Raw genomic sequence first — 20911 nt, 5'->3', positions numbered from 1 at the left:
CCTCGGAGCCATTCAGCCCTGGGAAGGTAACAAATTTGCCATGTCACGATTGATCATCAACTCCAGTAAAAGAATGTCGAAATCAATTGAACCTCAGCCAGGGCAAAGCCGTGGACTCAGGCGGTCTCCCAGCTCAAGCTGGCCGGGCTTGATAAATTTGCCCTTATTATGGCTATTGATGTTTAAATTTCTTCAGGGATGTTGTTACATGGGTGCCTGCTGGTGACAGAGGTACAGTGACCTCGTTTGATCCTTAATCTACACCTGTTAGCTGGCTCCCTGGTTGCCTCGATGTCGACTCAGGCGTAAAGGTTAACAAAAGAAAAACAGGCCAAGTTTACAGGATGGCGGCAGCAGATCAATGCAAGTAAATAACCTTCTCTGTCTCATTTCCCCCAGCGTTATTGATCCAGCTTCTTTGTTCTTTGTCATGTTTCTGTCTTCTTTTCCCAGAGGAGAGCCCACGATCTGCTCACACTGGACATGATAACTGGCACATTATGACAGCCATCGTTTTTGTCTCACAGCATATGTGCATGCGCGCACACACACACACACACACACACACACGCATGCGCGTGTGCCTGGGTACATTTTACCTGGGCATTTTCTATACTGTAGGTTGGAAAGTGAACCTCGACTCCAAACTTCCTCGTGCTCTGAGTTTCTGTCTTTCTCATCTCTAGCATGGAGAATTCTGTGCGTCTCTTGGACCCCAACACATTGCTTTGATTTGCCTTACTGATCAAAATGAACAGTGTTCAGGGCCGAAGGCTGACACCTGTAATTCTAGCTAAGAAGGACACAGAGGTGCAGGGTATTACACTTGTACATTAGCCCTGGCAGAAAAGTCCATGAGATTCTATCTTGAAAATAACTAGCAAAAGCCTGGATCAGATGGTAGAGTGTCAGATCAACTGAGTGAATGCAGGGCCCTGAATTCAAACTGCAGTACTGCCTCCCTCCCCCTCCTGCAAATAACCAAAGGAACAAATGAACAATAACAGACATACACAAATAAAGCAATACTAATAACAACAACAACAAAAACAGGTGCTTGTTACTAATCCTAGCCATTCAGGAGGCAGAGACTTGTAAGATTGTAGTTGGAGTGTGCAGAAAAAGTTCACGAGGTTCTAATTTCAATTAACTAGTAAAAATATGAGAGCCATGGCTCAAGTGGTAGAATACCAGCTATGAGTACAAAGGCTGATCAAAAGTATAAGGCCCTGAATTCAAGTACACACACACACACACACACACACACACACACACACACACACACACAGAGGAACAACAAATAATAATTTAAGAAAAGAACAGTGATCTGAAACTTAATGAAATTACTAAGTGACTGAGATGAGCCTGTATGTATGTGTATATGTGATAATATTAATTGCAAAATAGCACATAATTACAAATTTCCTAAAAACTACTACTGAAGTTTCCACTATCCAATTTATAGGAGAAATTTTTAAATGAGGAACCCAATATTTACCAGATCTCAAATCTCTGTACCAAATGCATTTTCTTTTTAGATATTCTTTAACTCCCTCCTTTTGTCTTTTGTGTTTGTTGTTGTTCAGATGCCGTGTGTCTTCTCTCTTTCACACAGCTATAGAGCTGACTCACTATTAAGAACATTTTGTTTGCAAATGTTATTCAGGCTATTACACCATATGCTGTAGCCTTAATTTTAGAGTTATTAGCCTTTATTTCTATTTTTAAATATCTCGAACTAAAGGTCAGCATCGTTTTTGAGGAAAACATGTTCAAACTTTGAACAGAAATAAAAATGAAGTCAACTGAAACTATTTCGACTCTTGGACTGCTGCCAGATCATCTCATCTTTTCTATCCCCTGAGCCATCATTGGAAGTTAAAGGAGACTGAAGGACTATTTTCAAAGCTCAAGAAGTATTTGGTTTTTATAGGAAGAGTCTGTTTGGGAATTGGTTTATCCCCCAAATGAGAATGTTGTCAGTTCATGTCATAATTTTAAGAGGCAAGAATTTTCCAGAAATGGTATTCAAAGACACCTTTAGTGCAGAGACTGAAAATATAACTGTTACCATTTGTGCAATTGCTACAGGATTTCTGTTTGTTCATTTTCAGTCACGGCTAAGATCTATTTCTCGTCTACAAGTTCTCAGGGTTAAAGCAAAGCTGGGAGGCGTGTGCATTTGCTTGTAATATCTCCCCCAGTGGAGAATCTTTCCGCATGGCCGATGGCCACGCTGAGGTCAGAGATAGCAAAACCTCATCTAGTATGAGGAACTGGAATAATTTTCACCCGTTAAAGTTCCCCTTGAGCATTTCAGTACATTTTCTCTGAACTTCAGTACATTTTCTATGAACTTACATATGCTGTAGTAGGATGTGTGCATTAAATAAATCTTCCCAATACTTCTAACACAGGTAGGAACTTCTGGATCATCCCTACTAGGTTTCCCTGTGGGAAGACAATTTTAAAAACCCCTCCCATTCATATATATATATATATATATATATATATATATCCGTGTGTGCGTGTGTGTTTGTGGAACACACGCGTGTCTGTGAACTGCACTCCCACAGAAAGCAGTTCTACGAAAGATAAATAAAGATGTTTGAATGCAGTTGCATAAGTACTGTTCCACAAGTCATCTGCATTGGGTGCAGTTCATGTGATAGTGATCATAAACATTTCTACCGCATGTGAGCTTCAGTGTGCATCCCTTCCTTTTCTGCAAGTCCAGTAGATATTTAGATTTACCTTCTTAACTGTTTATATAAGGCAACATCTCCAAAGTCATTTATAAACTTCTTGAGAACAGAATATAGATGGATGGATGGATGGATGGATAGATATAGATAGATAGAGATATAGATAGATAGATAGATAGATAGATAGATAGATAGATAGATAGATAGATAGATAGATCAATGATGGATTGATGCCAGACAGATGCTAGATAGATGATAAATCATAAATAGATAGATAAATGATAGCTAGAGAAATGATAGAGACACAATTAGTAGATAGATGATCGACAGAAATAACGCTTAAACGCATTTCCAAATACAAATTAGGCTTAATGTATTTTAAAAGCAGGTGTCTCCTTATTTTCTAGTTTCTCACACTATATTTAAAAAAGAAAATAAACGAACAAAGAAACCAGGTGCTGGTGGCTCACACCTGTAATCTGAGCTGCTTGGAAAGCTGAGACTTGAGGATCCTGATTTTAAAATCAGCCTGGGCACAACTGTCTAGGACACTCTTATCTCCAATTAACCACAAAAACTCTGGAACTGGAGCTGTGGTTCAAATAGTAAGGTTGAACCCTGAGTGAAAAGCTAAGGGAAAGCGACTACCCCCTGAGTTCAGGTCTCAGGACCATCATAATACTAAACCAAAATAAAACACAAAATTCTTATTTGTTTTATTCAGTACCTGCGAGAGTACTGAGATCTTGTTGGAGTTATTTTTCTCTGTGCTGCTAACTTTTTGTTCTGGGCAATGAAAAATAGGGTACCTTGTTGAAATTGTCATGAAATTCAAATGAAGAAGTTTAAATTAATGAGGTGTCCCTACCCTTGAACATATGCTGGGGAATGATATCAGATAATCGGAAGATCCAGAACAAAGAACAATTATGCTTGTATCTGCAATAGTGCCAACCTGAATTAAAAATTTCACAGCTTTATTAAGAATACCCCTATCAGACTTCTTAATTAATTTGGAGATACTATCAAATAATGTAGTTCACTGTGGCTTCTGAAGTGATAACATACCAACACCTTTGTTCTGCTTACTTTATTATAAATTCAGGCATTCTTAACATAGAACATAATAATTGCTCCAGCTCAGTCATATCCACCAGGAAAATCTCACATTCATTTTCCTTTTATTTTTTTTCTTAAGCAAATTTGTAATTCCTTTAACTAATCCTTGTTCTTTACAGTTCCATTTAATTGTACTAATCAATTATGTTACCTTTGGGTTGTGGGTTGTGGCTGAGTTACTTAACCCTGATACAGATGCTGGGGTCTCACTTACATAGATTCATTTTCTTAAGTTCTATGCTGAATTTACATGGTCTCTCGTGTGTTTTCTTTTTATTGTCGGGGTAATGTAAAGAGAGGTTACAGTTGCATTTGCCAGGTAGAAGGTACATTATTTCTCACACATTGATAGCCCTTCTCATGTTTTTCTTTTTGTGTGCTTTTTAAAAAAATAACAAAATAAAATACATACAGTTAAACTTGGTGGTCAGTGACAGTAATGTCAACTCTCTGGAAGCAGAAACAAGAAATTTGAAAGTTTAAGAGTAGCCAGGAGTTCGAAGCCAGCCTGGATTATATAGTGATTTTGAGGATATTCTGGATTACATGATGAGACTCTGTCTGTCTATCTATCTATGTATCTATCTATGTATCTATCTATGTATCTATGTATGTATGTATCTATCTATCTATCTATCTATCTATCTATCTATCTATCTATCTATCTATTTATCTATCTATCTACCTATCTATCCATCCATCCATTTAAACACACATATATTTCTGGTGCTAGGGTTAAATTCAGGATCGGTAGCTTTTGCTCAGCTATTTGGGTTCCTTTTGGGGGTTACTTAAGCTTCATCTTTCAGTATTTTTTGTTTTGTTATTTTCTTGGTTAATTGGAGAGAAGAGTCTCAAAGTTGTCTGCCCTGACTAGCTTTAAACCTGTTCCATTGATCTCTGCCTCCTGAACAGCTAGGTTTATAGGCTTGAGCCGACCCCCTACAAAACTAGCTTAAAGAACTTGATCTTGATTTTTTTGTACCGTTTGCCAGGCTCATTTATTTCTACCCTATTTTCACCTTAGAATTCTCATTGTCCTTTAAATCCAAGGATTGTTTTCTTCATTTATTGATGCATCTTCAGGCATGACTCTCCCAAACCTGCTACAAGTCTTTCATAGACATACGCTTTCTCATAATACCTCTTCAGGAGTGAGACAGGATACCTGATACTGTAAAACACTCTTTATGAGTATAATGACAAAACAATGATTTCTTCCCATGCATTCACTTCCATGTTGCTCTTTAAATCAGAAGGTAAATTGTAATGAAATTAATGGAATGCTGCTATTTTACAAAATTTTAAATTCAGCATCTTAGGTTTTCATTTTTTAAAAAATTCGTCTACATATTTATTATTACCCGCTCATTGTGACTAATTTATTACAAATACACAGGCACAAAAAAACGTCTACATAGACAGGTTCTTGCATACAGTTTTATAGTTATATCAGAATAACACATTAAAAACTGAGCATTGTGGATAATATGTATGTATTATCTGAAACACATCCCTTTAGGTGACATCCTTCATGACATGATTATCAAAGGACAGGCATTGGCTTTTAGTCATTTATATGGTGAGGTATCTCAGGTACTGATTAGGCGTCTTCTTAGTCTCACAATACTTTTTCAGCTGCATGTTCTAATCAAATGTATCAATGAATTAGGCAGAAAGTCAGCGGCTGGTGACTCGTGCTTGTCATTGTAACTCCTTAGAAGGCTGAGATCTGAGGGTCACAGTTCAAAGCCAGCACAGACTTCTCTCCAGTGAACCATCAGAAAACTACAAGTGGCTCTGTGGCTCAAAGTGGTAGAGCTCTAGCCTTGAGCAAACGAGCTTAGGGATAGCGCCCAGGCCCTGAGTTCATGCCAGGGCAATAAACAAACAGAAGATCCCAAAGCCGCAAAATACAGTATCACACAGAAATTGATTTGCTCTCCAGGGGGCTGGAGAGCCCCTGCTATTCTAGCCACTCAAGAGGCTGAGAGATGAGGATTGTAATTCAAACCCAACCGAAGCAGAAAAAGCAAGTGAGATTATTATCTCCCATTAACTAGCAAAAAAAAAGTGGTGGCATTGCTCAGTGGTAGAGCCCCAGCTTTGAGTTAAAAAGCTACCAGGCCTTGAGTTCAAGCCCCAATACTGCCCTCTCCCTACCCCCAAATCCTTGTTGGAGATTGGAATTTTCAAAATACAGACTTGTGGAATTATTCCAGGTAAAAAATATCTAAATTTAGTGGGAGGCATGCACAAAAATCTCAGATACTTACTATTATTATTATTATTATTCAAAATATGTATTGAAGGTCCTCAGTTGCTAGAATAATGGGGCAATGAGTGCACACAACAGCATAAGCAGGAAGGAATCTCTTTCACTTACCATGTGACCCTTGGCTAGGCGATAATTTAAACTCTCCAGTCCTTAACTTGTAAAATGTAACCGTCAGACCACAGTACTTTAAAGCTTTAGAGTCCTAGGTGAAAGGAAAATAACATCAAGCACAATTATTTAGGCCAAGTTAAATCAAATTCAAGATAACTACTGGGTTTTAAAAAAAAAACCAACAGGGGCCGGGAGTTTGGCCTAGTGGTAGAGTGCTTGCCTAGCATGCATGAAGACCCGGGTTCGATTCCTTGGTACCACATACATAGATAAAAAGCCAGAAGTGGTGCTGAGGCTCAAGTGGTAGAGCTCTAGCCTTGAGAAAGTCCAAGGACAGTGCTCAGGCCCTGAGCTCAAGCCCAGGACTGGCAAAAAAAACAAAAACAAAAACAAAAAAAACAGCTACAAAAAAATACAAAGCCATTTTCAAAGCAGTTCAACTTTCATTGTAGTAAAAGCCATTACAGTCAACAATATTCATAATCTCATCTTTATAATTCCCACTGAAACTAGCCCGTGTGAACCCTAAATCCAAACGAATGGCCCTCGTGACATTATTACCCCCGCTGATTGAAATCCGTCATGTTTGGAGGGCAGCATGGCATGTGTCTAGCAGCTGTGTGAGCAGGATGCAGCGATGGAGATGCTAGCTAGCAAGCCAGCAACGCCTTTCGCTCCAGTTCCAGGGGAAGGCTGCAGAGAGGTTATCACTTGGCTTCCCAGCTTGGCTCCCTGCCAAGGTCGTTAGAATTAGTGACTGTCCTGCAGAGGTGGTGGGGTCTGTGACTGAAGCTTTCGCAGTCATCTCGAGTTCCCTTTAGTAAGATGTCATTCCTGACAGCTCAGTGTACCAAGCTTTCAGCTCCACACACCAGGAATTAGCAGGAAAGTAAACTCTCACAACACCCACTGCAAGAGAGGCTGGCGGAGCAAGAGAAAGAGTTTGACCTGCTTATGCCCTCCAGAGCCAATTCTCCCAGCCAATAACAAATTTGTGCTTGGGGAATGCTAAGTAATTTTAATACTGGCGAAAGAAAAGTCTAATTAGAAAGGTAAATCTAATGAAAGGACAAGGAAATTATAAACGTAGCTTTGTGTGTGTGTGTGTGTGTGCGTGATCGCGTGCATGCATGCATGCATGTTTTAATCAGATAGATCAAATTCTGTGCATTCTTCTAAATTGTAGCACTCACTAGGGTTGTATGCATAACTGATGAGTAGAGCTACAGTAACTAAGCACAAATGTCTCATACCTGGGAATCTTAGTCAGCTAGGATCTTGAGGTTTGAGGTTCAAAGCCAGCCTGACCAGATAAATCCTAGACACTCTTATCTCCAGTTAAAGAGCAAAAAAAAAACCTGAAATGGAAGTGTGGCCCAAGTGGTAGAGTACTCACTTTGATTAAAAAAAAGGGAAGTAAAAAAAGGAGAGGCATAAAGAAAGAAAAAGAAAGGAAAAGAGTTAAAGACTAAGCTTAAAGTAAACTGTGGGTAAAATTGCCAGAAATTGACTTGGGATCAAATCATGCTTACATAATTCACATGTGTATGTAAAATATTATATGTAATATATGTATATACTACTATATATCTACTGTATAATTATACTTAAAATTATAATCCATATGAAGTTTTTCAAAATATATTAATCCGAATCAAGTGACTGACAGCTATTAGTCATGTGATTATTGATAACAGCATAAATAAGACTGTTACTTTGATGTGTTCCCCCATCTTTTATCTGAACATGTAACTTTGATCACAAATATGGTTCATAGTAGTTTCAGAATATTGCCATTGATTTCCATGTTTTATTTGCTATTATTACTTCCTAGTGCTACCAAACCTAGGCATTTATTTTTATTCTGAAAAATAAGGGAACTATTTTCCTGAGTAAATCCTGTCCATACATACATTAAATTAAATTAAATGTTTAATATAAAAGAAAATTAGCATATTATGTCTTTAAGACATGCCCACTAAGCCAATTTAATGTTGGATCAACACTGTTTATCAAGAAGGGACATACATAGAAAAACAACAAAAAATTGCTATTAATTTTTCCCCTAGCAGTATAAAAGGTCACTCATTTACATCCCTTTCTTTTTATTCTTGGTCCTTTTTTATTTTTCTGAAGTCTCAGTCTGAAGGAGATAAGCAGGGAAACCTTATTTAAATTTGGGAGGGGGTTGAAAGGAATAGAGACAAGTATAATGGTATTAATATGTTTCATTAATTGTGGGAAATGTAACCTCATTTGCTCAAGAGATCTGGGGATTCTTTTGCCGTTTTCCCTAGAGAACAACTGGTAAATTAAGAGTCTTAATGTTTAAAACAGTTTTCTAGTTCTGAGACAGAAAGTCATGTTCTGAAGAAAGCTGCGTTGCTGCCTTGCCCATTTGAAACTGAACAAGATGTAACGTGACTGAAGAACTCAAACCAACATGAACCAGCTGTGAATCCCTGGGAAAAGAGGGCTAGGGAGGAGGGAGGGGGGCGCGAGAGGAATGTCAGAAAACCACATCAGCATTATCCTTCCCAGCACTGCCTGCCAAAACTGTGCTTGTTGATAGTTACTTGCAGATAAAGAAGTAACTTGGAGGAAGAAATACTGTGTTTTCCTGAGAAAGAGCAGTGTTTGGGACTCTCTGGCCATGTCTGAGATACATGTCTGACAAGTCTGTTTGTGGGGTATTTCCTCCCTAATGGTACAGACCCTCGGGAGCAGAGTAGATTCCAAAAACATCTCTATTGAACGGTCTGTAAATAGCCAAAGATGGGCAAGAGGTGCAAATGCCTGAGTAGAATGGAACTGGCAGAGTGTGCAGGCTCCCTCTTTAGACCAGTTCTTTCCTGTTCGGGGAAACCTGGTTTGGGAGTGTCTGCTTATTCCCTTGGGAGTTGTTAAGGGTCTGTCACTTTCTGTGACATTGTACAGAGCATTCCACAGTTAAAATGGTCAAAGGGATGCATGAGGCACGCAGGACCCTCCACCATCTGGCTTTTGTTCTAGCCACCCCCTTGCCTTTTGTTCTCCAGAAACTTTTCTAATGAACCAGGCACTCTAACCTGGTAGTTGACTTTTGTGCTAAAACCAACCTGTGCTATCTCTGGGGTAGGGGTTCCATTTGTAGTTTTGCACACTTTGATCTGAAAAGAGGTCTCTGCAGGGGGGGGCAAATTTCCAATGTAAGTTTAGTAACAACCGTTGAGACTTCTCAGCCACCACCACCAATGATGAAGAGGTCACAGTCAAATAATATCAGCCTAGGGAACGAAAAATAAAATATGGCCTCTGTGTAGGTGCTGGTGGCTCACACCTGCAATTCCAGTGATTTGAGGACTACAATTTAAAGCTAACTCAGGGAGAAAAGTTGATGAGACTCTCATCTCCAACCAACCAGCAAAATCCTGAAAGTGAAGAAGTAGCTCAAGTGGTCAAGCCTTGAGTGGAAAAAGTAAAGAGTGTGAGTTCAAGCGTCAGTAACAATTTGGGCACACTCATACATACTCACACACACACACCCAAATGAATCCATTTTTCTTTTTAGAAATATGTCATAAACTGGGCTCTGGTGGCTCACACTTGTCATCCTACCTACTCAGGAGGCTGGGATTTGAGGATTACAGTTCAATCCTAGCCTGCAGGAGAGTCTGAGAGACTTATTACCAATGAACTACTAGAAAACTGGAAATGAAGCTGTAGCTCAAAGTGGTAGAAGGCTATGCTTGAGCAAAAAAGAGCTCAAGGACAGTGCCCAGGGCCTGAGTTCAAGCCCCACAACTGACAAAAAAAAGGAAAAAATAAGAAAGAAAGAAGTGTTAGTATTTATTTGCTTTCACAGAAATATATGTAATAAAATATTTTTTCTTCTCTATAGCTTTTAAAAGGAAACACCAATATGTAACAATATATGGTTAGGTTTCTATAACATAAAAAAGCATCTGGGTTACATGATTAAGCTCCATATGTGGTTTCACATTTTCAGTAAGAAACTGTCTATAAAAGCCACAGAGTGGCCAATAATCATGGGTAAGAACTAATTCCTTCAGTTTGGAATTTACAGAATAATGGAAAAAAATATATATGTAGACATAGCTACAATAAGTAAAAGTTTAACAGATAGAGTACAATCTGTAGTAAAGAGACTCCAAAAGTGGCTCATTTTGACAGATTTCATGGAAATGTGGAAGTAATTGAGGTCTGAAAGAGCACGTAGTTTTGCATAGGTGGAGGGTAAATAAGAGTGAATTTGGGGGTACACGGAGAGAGAGAGAGGTTAGGCAAAAATCTAGAAGCGGCAGGAAATTAGTGACCAGTAAATCCAAGCCAGGTTAATTTTACCATGAATCTGAAAACCACAAATCTATCCATCAGGCCTGTAGTATGTAATTAAATATCAAGATTACATGTTAATCAATCTTATTTACAAAGCATTGGGGAACAGACTTTGATCCACAATATTATTATCTTACTGAATTCTAACAAGTGAAAGTCAAAACTACAATTGCTTTCCAGTGTAGATTCAAATGTGGATCCAGCCACAGATAGATTCACAGACAATTTGTTTTTCAGAGTTTACATAACTTATTGAAAGCCCCAACAGAGATGAGTAGCAATAGAACTTATGCCTAGATTTTTCTCATATCAGAACTAGATCCGTCCTCACATTCCCTTCTGGAAAGTATAACTATCCTAGTAATGCAATAGCTAGGCTATCTGAAGTGCATAGCTACCACTCTGTAGACATTTATTTGTTGCTTAAAGAAAAGCATTCTCTGTGTTTTTAGGATGAGTCCTTGTTTATGAGTTTATAAAAGAAGTCAGAGATCTGAATGTTCTTGGAGGGGTGCATTGCATAAGACAAAAGTAAAGTACAGAAATGGGGTAGGGAGCAGGAATGGGGGCAGGCATAGGACTTAGCTATATGCTGATAGTGAGATACATACATGCAAATCTCAGAACCGGAGTTAGTAACTCATGGTTGGCAAATACGAGTGACCCTCATAGTTCAAGGATGTATGTCTCCTTCAAGATCTAAGCAGTGGCACTTTTCTCCCCATCTCTTCTTGCCTTCTTGAGGTGTCTACAGAGTGCTTCTCTCCCTCTAAGATTCTCACCAGGAAGGGTGCCTCTGCCACCGGCAGCCAACCAGCCAGCGGTGAGATGTCAACATAGGTGGATGATTTGCAATGTCAGTCTGCAGGCTTCAGCATCCTTGTCTGCTGTCACTGGCATGGATGTACTTGGATCATGGTGGGGCTAGAGCTGAGAGGGAAGAACACAGGTCACTTTCCAGCCTGCAGTGGCCGGGAGAGCTAACACAAAGAGGGCTGGTGTGATGGATGCTGTGTGCCCTTTTGGCACCATTCGATGAGCCGAAGATATGTATGCATCTAAATTTAATCGGGGCCACCAAGTCTGAGCTGAGGGCAGGTGGCATTCCCCAGCTGGGGCAGAGGGCAAGGAAATATTCCAGAGAGGATTCTGGAAACCAGTGAGAAGGCTCACTAGATCTGCAGAAAGCTGACCACCTGTCTGGTCAGGTTGCCATTTGCATTCTTAGCATGGTCTTGCCTTTCTGAGGGGGGTGGGGTCAGGCCTGTGGCATTTGCACTTCCTATAAGGACCAAAACTCCTTGAAAAGCCAGCCATACCTCCATGCGGGGTGAGACCTCTGTATTCTCAGGAACTGGATGTGTGAAAGGGCTAGACCTCAGCATGCAAGAGGTGTACAGAAAACCCTGAAGGGCTCCCCAGCAACTTCATGTTAGAAATCCAGCTTTCCCTCTAGGTAGTGTTGGTTAAATTAAAAAAAAAAATATATATATATATATAGGAGAATTTGATTTAATAATCGATATGGAAGGAAACTTCATTCAGAGTTTTAAAGTCTCCATATTTTTGGTAAACTGAGTGATAGGATTTTAGGGACGCATGGCTGAAAGGCTGAGGTTTTGTTTCCCTCTTTCCTTCATATGAAAAGAAAATCTGTCAAGAAACGAGCTCAAGATACTCCTCAGGTAATGATTACATGTAGAGAGAGGCTCTAAACCCATCAAGGGCAGAGATATTCTTTTCCACCAACATGCTCCATGGCTGGAGATGGAGCTGAAGGGAATGATAAAAGCCTGGAGGAGATTCACACCATGGGTCATGGCCAGGCTAAGAATGAAGGGGAGAGTGTCAACCTCACACTGGTCACGTGGAAAGGAAGCCTTTAGGAGATGGGAAAGAAGAGGAATGACGTACAGAAAAACCCTACAGATAGGCACAGTCACAGGCCAGGCTCATAGGAACGTGGACAGAGCCATTTACTCCAAGATGGTGAGAAAATTCTTGCTAAAAAACTTCACTGAAAGAAAAAAAGAAAGAAGTTCCATTTAAGAGATCTTGAAAATACTTAATACCCAGAAAGGAAGAAGGGGAGTGGAGGAAATGAAGGTGAAGCTGATGTCATCTGAACACATAATGATGAGTTAATCTGCCTGCCCTGCTTTGGAACACATTTAGAATAGGAAATATTTAGAAACACAACTTGAAGAAAAAGGATTAAAGAAGCATCATGGGCCTTAACTCTACCTACTCCGGAGGCTGAAATCTGAGGATCAGAGTTCAAAGCCAGCTAGGCAGGAGAGTCTATCAGACTCTTATCTCCATCTAACCACCAGCAAACGTGTACTGAAGCTGTAGCTTAAAGCGCTAGAGCACTTGAGCAAAAGCCTTGAGCAAAAGAGCTCAGAGATAGCCCCCAGAACCCAAGTTCAAGCCCAAAGTTAAAAAAATAATAATAAAAGGATTAAAGATATTCCTTTACTAGCCAACAATCCCATACACTCATTTTTTATGACCAACAGAGTTCTTTAAATCAAGACGCGACTGATCAATAATAATTACAAAGTGGCTAAAATTGTTCCTGTTATTCATGGAAGAATCTGCAGGAAAGAATTTTGGGTAACCCCAAATTCAGTAACCTGAAATCCCAACCAGCATCTTTGATTCACACACCCTGGTCAGGAGCCATGGCTAGACTTGATGTAGCCAATAAATGACTTGTGCCCTGGAGTCACTGGATTCCATTTTAATAATTAATTTGCATATCGAGAGGCCAAGAGGAACATGGAGGACAGAAAAATCTGAAAAAAGAAAAAAAAAGAGAGAGAGAAAGGAATAAAGCTGTCCTGGTGACCGCATGGCTATTACCCGTGCTATTTCTCTTTAGTGTGGCAGAGAGAATGGCTCTCCCATTCCTCTCTTCCCTGTCTGTGGTCTCCATTAGGGATTCCGACAGTTACTAGATAAAGTTAAAGACTCGTGTAGCGATCCTCACGCTAATTGGACAGTAATGTATAGCCCGGGCCCACAGCATCCTTCTCAGTCCTCCTCTCTGCGGACGGCAATCAAGCCATTTGCAGAAGATGCATTGGCTGCTGGAACCCCAGAGTCACCTTACGTTGTGCTGGCCTTTTAGCAGAGAGAGTAATTAATTTTGATACTGAGAGGCAATTAAGACGGGGGTTAAAATAAAATTCTTTTGGAACACAGCATGTCAAACATGGGGAAGGTAGTGTTTTCTTTTCTTATTCTTCTTTTTTTTAATCTCGTGTGTTTCAGAGGCCCACGAGCAAACTAAACTGGTGACTCCAGCTTCAGGCACCAAATTCCTCTGTGGTTTCAGTGAACACGAATGGGAAGGAAGAGCCATGTGAGCCAGGCTGGCCTTCCATAACGACATGGTGTATATCCACTATCTGAATGACCAGCAGCCATTCTGAGAACCATGAATCATGTGGACCTGGACACCGGTTGCGATCCCAGAGAACGTAAAAACATCTACACAAATTGTTGTTGTTGTTGCTTCTTCCAACACTTGGATGCAGCTATGGATAACACAGCATCTGTTTATGAGTTTCTCCAGCAAATGTCGGCTCAAGGAAACTTTTCCCAGGGGAAGACAGTTTCTTTTTTCTTTAAAGGACATGCCAAGAAAAATTTTTTTAAAGAAGAAAGGTGATGATATTACATTTCATTCAGAGTAATCGAATTCAGTAATTGAATAATGAGTAGCCAGAAAGCAGAACTAGTAGAGGTAGAATGCATGTTGGCTCAGGAGCTGTGTAATCAATCCATCTTGGGAAATCACTTATAATGTCTCTAACTATTGGTTAGTATAGAGCAGTGTGAGATTACTGGACACGTGGAGTTAATTTTCAGTAAGTATTTTGCTTGTATCTCTCTCTTTCATTTTTCTAATGGGTTTTCCTGTCATCCGGTGGGATATAGAAAGCTATATTTTATAAAATATGCTATATTATATATAATGTAATTGTAAATATATATAATTCTATGTAATATATACTATACTATAATATGTTGTATATGTAGTATATATTATAAAGTACACAATATAATGTATTCATATATTATATATCATATATGGCTATTACATAAAACATTATGTAATATGCATGCATGTTATATATTTATAATACATTGCAACATATGTTTTTCTATCTATCTATAAAAAGATAGATAGATCTTTTGCAGAAAGAATACATACTCATGGCTTACTTTTGTCCCAGGCTGTAGGTGGTCAGTATATGATTAGAATTTGGGAAATGCTAATGGCAATGGCTTTGAACTGAATGATGAGTACGCTATAGTTAAGAGACTTCCTGCATTCTTTATCATTGTTAATTTCTGCCTGGGATGTCGTGTTTTCCAAGAAGTCTTCTAAGGTTCCTAATTATAAAAACCAGATTGATCCTCAAAATGATTTTTATGCCATGTGTAGTATTCTTATAGCCACGTGAGTAAGCAGACAGAGTTGGAAGAATTTTCCTAAGAATATAGAACAAACTTTTAGAGGGAAGTGGAGATTAAAATCCAGGAATGGCAGCTGGGGAATCACAATGGTAAAGTACTGCTCTGAATATTCCTCTACATAAAGTTGAACAAATAGACCCCAGCTGACCACTTCATGGAATGCGTTGCATTCTATTTATAGAGGTACATACAGAAGAATAGATACATCTCAGAACCATGATGCTAAATTAAGGCAGTCTAGCTTTGGTACCATTCACCAACTGTAATGGAAGAGGAAGTCTGATTTCCTGAGATAGCATATTACATTATTCTACTCTAAAAATTACTAGACAGGTAATGCAACTGTAGAATTACTATCAGTTATTAATAATTTCAGGAAGATTACAAGATACAGAATGATATGGAAATTTAATTTCCCAGATAAAATTATAAAGCAATTCCATCCAGAAGAGAACAAACCAATATTTAGAAACAATGTTATAAAAGAAATGTTGCTGGATGCTGGCTCACACCTGTAATCCACACCAGCTACTCAGGAGGCTGAGATCTGAGGATCAAGATTCAAAACAGCCTGGGCCCCAAAGGACCTGAGACTCTCATTTCCAATGAACCTCTAGAAAAATGGGAAGTGGGGCTTGGCTCAAGGGTAGGGCAGTAGCCTTGAGCTGAAGAGCTCAGGGACAGCGCCCAGGCTGAGTTTAAGCCCCACAACCAACCACAAGAAAAGAAAGAAAGAAAGAAAGAAAGAAAGAAAGAAAGAAAGAAAGAAAGAAAGAAAGAAAGAAAGAAAGAAAGAAAAGAAAAGAAAGAAATGTAACTCCAGTGTCTTCAAAATTACCAAACTTCATTGAAAGAAAGTGAAGAAAAACAAAAGGAAAGCATGCCCTAGGTTCACGAACTAAGAGATTTAATGTAGTTAACACAGCACCAATCCTTAAAATCGATGAGAAGAGCCAGCGGCCATCCATTTCAGCATTGAGTTCGGAGTCTGCACAACATTACAGCTAAATCGGAACTTTGCATGGGAGATGAAGGAAGGAAATCTAGAGAACTTGGTTGCTCCGCACTCATTCGATCCTCACTGTTTAAGAGGCTGAGATCTGACAGCCATGATTAGACACCAGCCAAACATGAGGGTCCATGAAACTCATGTCTGCACTCATCCACATATCTACTTAACTACATAAATCAATAACCAAAACCAAAACCCAGAAGTGGATCTGTGTCTCAAGTAGTAGATTGCCAGCCTTGAGTGCAAACACCCAGGGACAGTGCCCAGGTCTCGAGTTAAAGTTCTTTTCTTTTTTTGCCAGTCCTGGGCTTGTGCTCAAGGCCTGAGCACTGTCCTTGGACTTTCTCAAGGCTAGAGCTCTACCACTTGAGCTCCAGCACCACTTCCAGCTTTTTTCTATGTATGTGGTACCCAGGAATCGAACCTGGGTCTTCATGCATGCTAGGCAAGCACTTTAACCACTAGGCCAAACTCCCAGCCCCTCGAGTTCAAATTCTATGTCCAGTATAGGCATAACACACATACATACACACACACACACACACACTGCACTAAACCTTCTACTTGTAATGCACTCCAGAGAAATATGAGAATGTGCATCCAACCACAAATTATACAAATGTTTCCAGCAGCATTTGTCACAAGAGTCCCAAAATAGAAACAACCCAAATGTCCGCTGCCTGATAAAGGAGCAAAGAAAAATGTTTATGTTCACAGTGGAATGTTTAGCCACAAAAAAAGAATATGTTGCTATCTTAAAGAAGTTAGAATTGTTTGAATCCACACATAACCAATATCCAGTAGAGGTCAATCTGAGGAGATAGAAATGGAGCCTCTGTGTATTCCCTGGCCTGGAAACAGGAGGAATGAGAGTTGACCTAATAATAAAACTAGGATTTCTTTGCAGAAGATAAACATTTTCTGAAATTAGATGTGACGATAAATACACAACTTCAAGCGTATGCTAGAAATCACCCAAGACTACTCATTCATCTACGAAGTTGTGTGCTAAGGCCGTCAGATCCCAATAAACTTGTCATTTAAACACTGCGGGAACGGTCATCTGATATCAGGATGGCTACTTTGTCTATGCTTGGTCAGTTCCGGTCACATCAACGGCATGAGGAAGCAGTGTCACCACAGCGTCTTGTCAAGAATTCACACCCTACGGGGACAATCCTTTGCTTCTCCATAGACTTGCTGTATGCCTTCGTGACACTTTTGAACACACATCTGAGAGATGCTCCCTAGAAAGAGAAAAGCCATTGGTGAGTTCACCACTGTATAAAAATTCTGAGAGAGAGAGAGAGAAAAAATAAAACATTCTAGAACAATAATGATGATCTCAGGGATAAGATAATATATCAGTTAATGTGGAATAAATAAGACATCTCTTTCCCTGCCCTCCCATCTCATACCTTCTGCTTACCTGCATTGCTGATTTAAAAACTCCTTGCCAGAGCAAGGCCTCACTGCTCACACACCAGGAGGCCCAAAACGGGGGCTGTCTTTCTTCAGAAAACTGATGAGACCCAGCAGCCTTGGCAAAACTTCCTTCATCAGTCTGACGGCCATCTGTCTCTCCTGTTTGGGGATCTTGGAATTGCTGTCACCCTGGCCTGCCCCATGCTTGTCTTTGTTGTGTCCCAACGAGAGCCTCGTATTCATTCTCTCTTCTGACGAGCTTGCAAGGTAAAAATAAATGTATCTTCATTGAGGTAACTGGAAGTCAGGATAACTAAAAATGTCCTTGTACAGAGGTCTTTGACATTTAGTGTAGAGAATCCTTTGGTTCTTAAGTCACTGATGTTCTGAGGTACTGGGTGGGGAGGCCTGTGACCATATGATAAATCCTGGGAACAGTGCTTCAAGGCCACTCTGGAGTGAGGAACCCACATGACTCTCTATCATGTCGCCTTTCTTTCCTCGTCTCCTCTCATTAACCTGGTACCAGAAACGCAAGGTGGCATGGGAGGGGTTTTTCTCAGAAGTCCTTCCCTGCTTCCAGCTTGAATGTGGACTTCTTGTCTGCTAGAATCACCACTTCTTATGTACTGTTTAATGGAAAACCATGCGAAACACAAACACTTGTTTCAATGGCTAATAAGTGGCTGCTCAAGTGTTCCCCTCCCCCTCTAGATCTGATGATTTGGGGATATACTGCCAGGGGAAGCCAGATCTGGATCCCCCAACCTCTTTTTTTTTTTAGCCTGTATGGATTTGGTTCACTGCCCTCTCCACTTACCTTTTTCTCTTTTCTTCTTCCCTTTCTCTCTCTCTCTCTCTCTCTCTCTCTCTCTCTCTCTCTCTCTCTCTCTCTCTCTCTCTCTCTTTCTCTCTCTCTCTATATATATATATGTCCATCTTCTATCTCTCTTATTCTTTCTCTTTCCCTCTTCCTCCTTTCTGTCTTTTCTGTCTGCTCTCTATTGTTTCCTCCCTTTTTTCTTTTTCTCTGTACCTTCCTTCTCTTTCCTTTTAATTTACCTTCCTCCATCTCTGCCTCCCCTTTCCTTCCTTCCTTCCTTCCTTCCTTCCTTCCTTCCTTCCTTCCTTCCTTCCTTCCTTCCTTCCTTCCTTCCTTCCTTGCTTCCTCCCTCCCTCCCTCCCTCCTTCCTTCCCTCCCTCCTTCCTTCCTTGCTTACTCTTTTCCCCTTCTCCTCCCCCCTTCTCCCTTCCTTCCCTTCCTTTCCCATTCCCTCTCGCTCTGTCTCTTGGTGTCCCTTTTGCTATATCTCTCTGTATTTCCTGTCTCTTGTATCTGTCTCACTCTCGTTCTGTGTCTCTGTGCCTCTCTCTCCTAGTGTCTCCGTGTCTCTGTCAGTCTGTCTGTCTTCACCTCCCTCCTCTTACTCTGCATCTTGTAGAGTGAAAGATTAACTTTCCTGACCTGGACCAGGAGCTGAGATGGCTTATGACATCTCTTCCCAAAGCCTCATTTCTTTCTCTGTGGCTGCTTCCCCTCCTCCAGGAGAATGTTACCACTGACGTGTGCTTCCATTACTTCTGACACTTAGGGAGTGCTAATAAATCAGAGGCATTTGTGTGTCCATTAATCTCCTCCCGCACTTCCCAAGCCTCCCTCACCATTGTCTTGAGAAGCTCAGGCTGGCTCGGCTGACCTGCCCCAGGCCTCTAACACATGGGGCATTCCTGCAGGCTGAGGCCTGCTCAGAGCTGCACTTCCTTCCTCCTGGTATGGGGCTCAGAGGACCCATTTGTAATCACCATAAACCAGAAGGAAGAGGCAGGGCCTGTCAGGGGCCCTGCAGAGACAGGGGCACAGAAGGGTCTAATTACAGAAATTAAGGTCTGGAGGAGAGAGATGAGTTGCAAGAGGAACAATCAGGCACCTTGAGAGCCATCATCCCAGAATCTCTAGGTTAAGAACGGAAACCTGCTCACATTAATGAGTCTGGTACATCAGAGGAGAATAATAATTTAGCAGCAAAAGATAATCTCACTGCCCTTTAGATTGGAGCGGGTGTGTATGGGGGGGTGGTATGTTGTGCTCGAATGAAAATTTGATTTCTGTGCCAGGAGTCCCCGTGCCTGTGCATTCACTGCAGCCTGCAAAGTTGGAAAGATCTGAGGAAGGGGTGCGTTTTGAGTGCTTCCTGTCAGCATTTGTGGTGGGATCTTGTGCCCTGCTTTCCATGGTGTCCCCCCACTTTTACTCTTTCCACTTGTTGAGTTGTTGAAGTCCACTGGCCAGATTTTGGTTGCAATGTTTTACATTAATGTTCATCAAAGAAATGGGTCTATCGTTTACTTTATTTGATGCACCCCTGTCTGGTTTTGGAAATGTGGGTTCTGCTGGCTTTAAAATGGGTGTAATTTTGTATTAAATTTATTATACCATTGCATTTTAAAAAATTCTTCTGGACTGAGAGTTTGGCCTAGTGGTAGAGTGCTTGCCTAGCATGCATGAAGACCCGGATTCGATTCCTTGGTACATACATAGAAAAAGCTGGAAGTGGCACTGTGGCTCAAGTGGTAGAGCTCTAGCCTTGAGGAAAGCCCAAGGACAGAGCTCAGCCCCTGAGTTCAAGCCCCAGGACTGGCAAAATAAACAGATAAAATAAATTCTTATATTCCTTATAGGAATGGCTCACCTATCTCATTTCAGTGAGATGCTATACACTTGTCAGTTGCCTGATCTAGTTCTTCATCTGAGAATAGAGGCTATGATGCAACAGGAAAAAAAATGCAGACCTCCACGACATTGTGCAGAGAGAGCTGAGTGCTTAGGCTCATGTCTCTATCTGGGCTTATGTGCACATGCAATTATTTTTCCTCTCAAGTGCTTTTCATTTGGGACTGCCATTTAGTCCACTGTATTGGCTGTTATTAAAAACCTTCTTACACAATAGCAAGGAATGGTCAACAAAAGGAAAGCACACATTGCAGAGAAAGCTATTGAGACAGGAACATTTACCTTCCCCCCCCCCCGACCTCTAGACACCCCCAACCCTCGACCTCCAGAACCAACTCAGTAAGGTCTCCTCTCTTCATGTCCCCTTCCTGTGTCCTTAGTAAGGGGAAGTGGGTTGTAATTTTTAAAGATAATGTGACACAGGGCACACAAGAACGGAAGGGAGAAAAGTGTTTCAACAAAAGCCTGGAACTTGAGTTTAGGTAAATTCAGGAAGGAGAAGAGATTGGAAATGGCAGCCACCTTGCCAGGAACTAAAAGATTCCAGCATCAACCCCAGAGCAAAATGTTAGGTCATCTCTAATAAGGGCTGGGTGAAAAGGAAAGAAAAGAAAAACACACAAGAACCTTCAAGTCAAAATGGATGATACACGGACACAAAGAAACTTATCAAGGCAACCTTTGAAAGCAGTTAGGAAAGCAAT

Source organism: Megascapheus bottae, chromosome 30 (assembly GCF_031878675.1).
Source record: "Megascapheus bottae isolate mThoBot1 chromosome 30, mThoBot2.hap1, whole genome shotgun sequence".
Taxonomy (NCBI): domain Eukaryota; kingdom Metazoa; phylum Chordata; class Mammalia; order Rodentia; family Geomyidae; genus Megascapheus; species Megascapheus bottae.
This window is presented reverse-complemented; position numbering follows the sequence as displayed.